The following is a 6482-nucleotide window of genomic DNA, read 5'->3' as shown; positions in this document are numbered from 1 at the left end:
ATCAATTTATATTACTGAATATGTTGTCGCTTAAAGCAAATTGATTAGAAAAGCAGAAGAAAAAAACAACCACATGCCGCCGGTGGGATCCGAACCCACGACCTCCGAATTACGCGTCCGGTGCTCTACCGCTGAGCTACGGTGACAACCACAGACTGATGAAGAACAGGAAAGAAAAATTCACAGGGGTCAACAATCCATTAAAGAAAGGTGGGGGTAGGGTCCCTTCCTGGTTGTTAATAAAGAAAAACTTGCAGCAGAGCTTAAAGTTATTGCTCCACATTAATAGGCACTGCGTTTCATACATTTGTGCCGGAAAATTGAACTAAGCGTTCCCGAAGTTTTTAAAAATTAATGACGTCCTCAGTTGGCATAGTTTCCTGTTGATAAAGTGAGTGAAACTCTTTCTGATTTCGAATCTCTGTCCGAGAGCTTCTCCGGCTTAGAATACTTTCAGCCATGGTTACTTCAGAATTAAGTAGCCTCTAAAATGTACCGTTGTATGGTTTCCATATAGCGTACAAAGGAAGTTTATGGAACTATAATGATCTTGACTTATCTGAGCTCTCGAGACTTACACACACTTTACGGTTCCATGAGCAAACTCAGTGAAGGCTGTGCGAAATCTCCACGAAGCAGGCCGACTTTCGCCCGGGCTTTTGAAATACAGCGTGTGCCGGTCAGTATCAGTTATTCGCATTAGTTAGGAACTACTCCAAATTAATGGTTTTGGCTTTGGTTTATGGGGTTTAACGTTCTAAAAGCAACTCAGACTATGAGAGACGCCGTAGTGAAGGGCTCCAGAAATTTCGACCACCTGGGGTTCTTAACGTGCACTGACATCGCACAGTACACGGGCCTCTAGAATTTCGCCTCCATAGAAATTCAACCACCGCGGCCGGGATCGAACCCGCGTCTTTCGGGTCAGCAGCCGAGCACCATAACCACTGAGCCACCGCGGCGGACTACTCCAGATTAATCTTTCAACGCATGGTAGCATGTAAGGTCCGGCAAGTTTGAAGTATGTGGCGGTAAGCGAGCACTGCGAGTTAATTATAATGGATTACTTTGGAGGCAAACCTCTATCACCAACTATCAGGCTCAAGAGTAGCTCTGACCTGAAAATTTACCTTAACTTAGCACACAAGCACTCAACATCCATTCCAATGGGGCTGCGATAGCAGCCACTAACTTCGTGCTCAGTAGTTTACGCAACACGGAACTAAAACAAAAGGACTCCCAAGAGCAGTGATGGCGCTATAAACTGGCCTCAGTAAGATACTAAATAGTCTGATACAGTGACATTTCAGATAAAGCCATATGATTCCCGACAAACACTGAATATTTTGATTAAGTGCCACTTCAAATAAAGCCCCCCGATTCCCGCCACCGTGGAGCTGCGTATCACCAAATGCCAGATAAAAGTGTTTATTCTGCATTATCACTAGGCCTCCGTTGGACGAGGCACACATGGTCAGAGGCTTGGAAAGCTCTTAAGGCTGTTCGAGCGTCCCCTTGAGAAAAGTTGTTTGCTCTCACCTCTCCATCAGAATTTGTCCTGTCCCGCTGAATCTGTCTGCTGCACAATGCAACCCATCGCCTGTCGGTAGACTGCGGGTGACGTTTATGCTATTCGCAGTTAAGCTGATTAAAATATGCGCTCGGCATTTGAAGTAGATGACGAACACAGGAAAACGAAAAGCCTCAAGCCATTTACTGCTCAAGCTCGGTCGCATCCGCACCGCAACAAATTCAAACACGGCGCGCCTGTTAAGAAAGACTCTACTATCATCATCAGAAGCTGGGGATCGCTCAGAAACTTCACAAGTACTAAAACTTATTCAAACTACACTGTAACTTATTATAGTGCTCTAAAAACTTTTACTGTGTTATGAAGCGTAACGATGGCTTTGAATACTCGCACCTTGCTCCCTTTCTCTTTTACTAGCGCAGAGTAGCAGGCCTTGGATCTGCCTATGTTCCTTTGGTTTGAATAAACAACACTTTTTCTCCTCACAAAATTTTCTTCTTCTTTTGTTATTTTTTTAGTAAGAAATCATTCGTCCGTGACAAAAGACAAATATCATCAGCAGCAGCAGCTAGGGAAGAGCGGAATGGCGGGATGTTTTGTTTTGAAGTTTGTTTTGGAGCCACTCGCCGGACGCAACGGTCGGACTCCGTGCTGGAGAAACTGCATCTGTCCGCTTCATTTCATGGTAACCTGCTAAATGCAGCCTGTCTGGCGCAGCATGTTAGTCACTGAGAGAGCCCCATCTCGAGCTGGACGCCCTGTCAACTTTTTAGAAACGCGCTGTATGGCGAGTTCCATTTGCGAGCGGAGCGCCCGCAGCAAATCTCTTTTGGTGCTTTAATCTGTATCGCTCCTTGAAAAAAAAAAAAAAAAACGTGCACGCGTCGAGGCTACTCATGGGAGCAGTGGTGTGGAGTACAGTTTACTGGGGAAGGCGGGTAGCTTGGAAGTTTCTTTTGCTTACGCACTGTGTCCAGAACGGCACAGACGCCGCAGCGGAGTGCTCCAGAATGAAATCATTTATGACGCGCTTTCACATTTTGTGTGTTGCCACTGAACACACCTTGATAAATGCTGGATTCTGCACGGATTAGCTCGGGGATGCACCTTATCTGCTGGCTCCGCCGAATACTGTTGCTCAAACTCATTCCGTACCGTGATACTGACACTGCATGCGAAGTTACTTTATGTGAAATCTTGCATCATTGCCATGGTACATAACTTGGGACTTTTGTGCACCTGGTGCAAAAACAGCGTAAGCGGCAGCCCAGGCTCTCGGCACCTATTCGAAGCTGGCCGATGAAAAGTTTACACCTTTTTTAGGTTGTAGCATGAAAAAAGTGTTGTCATTCTGCTAATTCATGCCTAGCTTCAGTAAATGAAATCAGTGTATTGGCATGATTCATATTTTTACTGTATGCATCATGAAATTCACTTGCTTTAATTGCACTGACTACTTGAGTGAAAAACTACGGTGTGATGTTCTTGCTTCTTCTAGAACTCGTCACCCGATAAGTGCGTTGCGCAGTTTGCGGTTTCGCACTTTTCTTGGTGTACTTACTTCTACTACTTACCACTTACTACCTTGGAACATTTCTGCATGTGTGAGACATTTTCCAATTATTTATATATTAAACATACTCCTGAAGACCTTCTGTTGGTGGCATTATGTGGAGCGGTAGGAATACCGCACAAAATTAAAAAAAGAATCCAGACAGGCCTGTTAGAACTTGGAAGTTTAAGTTACACATCTAAAACTGGCAAAGGAAAACCAACACAGTTCCCACTTCGAGTTATTGATCAATTCGCTCTCGTCCTACCATAAGCTTGCCGTCCTGGTTAGCTCAATTGGTAGAGCGACTGCTCCGGTGAAGCGGTGGTCCTGGGTTCGAACCCCGGACCAGGACGAATTTTTCTTTAACTACGAAGTTTCTGAGAAAGCTGTATAGCTTTCCTTTGTAGCCGTATGGCTGCGCTCGGGTGGATGCCAATGAGTAATTACTCCCTTATTACTAAAGAGGTTAGCAATCACAAAACATGAGAATGAAGCAGGGTTCTTTTTGTTCTTTCAGCGATCCTAACTCTTTTCATGATTGTTTTGTGCAGGACAATCTGGACTGGACCTGGTGCATCGTTTAAGTGGTCCTTAAAATCAATCATGGAGCACCAGGTCTGGTAAGACAAGAATTGGTGATTTGCAAGTAGAATATTGTATGAAGTAAGAAATGGGTAAGTAGGTAATACTGTTTAGATTCAAATGTGCAATTCATGGACTATCAGCATGGGATGAAAATACGAACACAGGAAGAGGGTAAAGGAACATCCTGGCAAGTACACCCAGAAGTGAAGTTCACACACAGCTGTAGTTATCGCCAGTCACATTAAGCCCTCTCTAGGACAAAGACCTCTTGTTTTTTGCTGCTCTGTGCCAACGAACTTCTCAACTTTATCACCCCACCTGCCTCACTGTTGCCCTTGTATATGTTCCCTGCTCTTTGGTATTCGCTGTGCCACTTTTAACAGACCCTTGGTTATCTGTTTTGTGCATCATGTCTCCCTCGTAAGCCTCTTTACTGACCATAATTTCTGCTAAAGTATCACCTTGTATTTGTTCTGCAGTCTGTGCTTCTCTGTCTTTTGACATCATAGGTGTGCACAGGGTTCTCCATTAGGGGGAGTAGAGTTTAACTGCAGCGCTTCCCACCCAACCCCCATCTCACAGAAGACTCTATGTTCAAAATGCAGTGCAGAGATGAGGAATGGTAATAAAACATTTATTTCAATGTAATGGAATTGCAAAACATACAAAATATTGTTGGGCAGTAGTTCTTACTTTCATGCGTGTCATTGGCAGAGGAAGGCAGTCCCTGCGCCGCTGAGGCATCATTGTAACAACGTGCTTCCGAAAGAATTTTCATTCTTTCTAAACCACAAAAAATATATGACACATCTGTGTTTTGTTAACTGCAAAAAGGAACCTGAAAAGATTGCCTCAAAGTGACCCAGCAAGTAAACTGTTCTTGGAGCACAACATCACGACTCCTCAGCCACCAGTATTGTCAAAAAATTTGCATGGCCCTAGCACTGCACTATAAGCAATGACTGGACAGTTCCGGCAGAGTAAAAATATGCAGCGGACTTGGCGCCCCCCTTTATATGATTAGGGGGGCGGGGCAGTTATATAGTGCGCACGCCTATGGTTAACATTACTGGTCACATGCTGCAGCCTCCTTTTTGATCTGTTGGTACTTCTGTCTTTTTGTGCCCACTATGACACCCCGTACCTAGACTAGACTCTGACACCAGGCACGCATCTAAGGGAGCAGTGGAGCGTGGGGCGACTCCCCACCTATCCAAGCAACAATTTTCCATAGGAAAACTGCACTAGGCTCCCATTATTATTTTTTTTGACGTTGAAAGTTCAAGAAATGCACGCACTAATAGGACTGCCCTTCGAACTGCTCCCTTCTAGCGCTGGGCGTAAATATTTTCCTGTCTGATACCTGGATTGTGGTGGGCAGACTGACAATGCCACATCCCTCTGACCTGTTACCCTACCAGTCAAGGTGCAGAGCATCATTGGGCGCCCATCGCTTATGCTTGCTGCCAAATTTGAGTCTGTATCTAAAATGCTTATAGCGTGGCTGTCTTCATGGCCCTTGGCAGTTTGGAAGCATTTCATCACTGAGCTACACACTGTCAACAATGCTCTCATTGCATCATCGCTTATGCAGCCAGCCCTGGAGACTCCTGTTATGGCATGATCCGCAAGTCATTGCATCACCACTTATGCAGCCAGCCCTGGAGACTCCTGGTATGGCATGGTCCGCAAGGCTGAGGCCTGCTCTACCCCTACCGAAGTCCTGACCAATCTGCACGGACTCGGTTGCACTGTACTCTCCGCCTGCATGATGGGTGGAGGATGAGACAGTGCCTCAATTCAAGGTACCTTCATAATTGGTGTTGTCCATTACTGTTGTGGTGAGCAATGCAGTCTCCTGCACCACCCTAAACCAAATTTTGTTTGGTCTACAGCATCCTATGAGGGCAGTATTGCAAGGGGGAAGGGACAAGCACTGAGTTGTGATGAAGCTAGCAAACTTCTTAAAGGGACAGTGAGGAGAGCTCTATTGATATTTTTTTTAAAGCAAAATCCGATAGTTCGGCATGTCATGGCTTTGTTGCCACTTGGCCAGCAGCGAAAGATGCATTTATTTCTAAGAAATTTGGATTCGAAGTTGAAAAAGTTTTTCCCGCCGCTCTGATTCAAACTTGGGATTCTCCTATGACGACACAGGACTAATACCCCTGTCACACGGCCAGTTTCAATGGCCATCGAGTCGAGGGCCTTCGAGATTTTCGATCGCCATCGAACTCGAGGGAGTTGTGGTGCTGCTACACGGCAAATCTCAATGGCCATTGAAATCGTTCTCGCGTCTTACGCCAAGCTCGTGTGGCGCCGCAATCGCTACGTTCGGTTTCGCGAAAATAACGAAAATATAGTGAAGAAACTTAACCAAATGTTGAAATACACTTTTTTTCAGTCATAAGGCGCGTTCACACTTGTTCAAAAATCCGGCAAGCGAAGCGGATTCGCTCGCCGCAAAAACTAGGACCTGTGCTCATTTGTTGACGCCCGGGCGAGTTGGAACGGCCGCGCCGCCGCTGCTTCTCGCTGTGCGCACCATGTCGCCGCTCGCGGCGTATACAGATACAGTGAGAAAAGAGCATAAATTTATGCTGTCTACGTACCACGAGCGTATGCACGCTTACGTACGCTAAACGCAGGCGCATTCCCACATTTAGTTCAGCGTATGCTAGCAGAGACGCAAAAATAAACTCAGCCTCTAGTGGCGCCATCTGGTTGTCAAAACGGGAATCATTACTGTCAACAAACCGACTCTCTTAGGCCTAGCAGCGGCAGAATCGTCACTCTAAATAAAAAATAAAG

The 6482-nt window shown here is 45.6% G+C and overlaps 1 long non-coding RNA gene across 2 annotated transcripts; it reads left to right on the top strand.

Annotated features, from left to right (window-relative positions):
* The first annotated feature begins 2029 nt into the window (after positions 1-2029).
* LOC149324425 (uncharacterized) lies at positions 2030-5452 on the top strand. Of its 2 annotated transcripts, none has more exons than XR_016286853.1 (3): positions 2030-2251; positions 3638-3706; positions 5266-5452. It is a non-coding gene; the product is annotated as an uncharacterized LOC149324425 (long non-coding RNA). The 2 variants fall into 2 exon arrangements; XR_016286854.1 differs by having other exon boundaries at positions 2039-2251; positions 5327-5424.
* Positions 5453-6482: the final 1030 nt, after the last annotated feature.

This window comes from Amblyomma mixtum, unplaced genomic scaffold (assembly GCF_055824585.1).
Source record: "Amblyomma mixtum isolate Tamu unplaced genomic scaffold, ASM5582458v1 scaffold_36, whole genome shotgun sequence".
In the NCBI taxonomy this organism is placed as follows: Eukaryota; Metazoa; Arthropoda; class Arachnida; order Ixodida; family Ixodidae; genus Amblyomma; species Amblyomma mixtum.
This window is presented reverse-complemented; position numbering and strand designations above follow the sequence as displayed.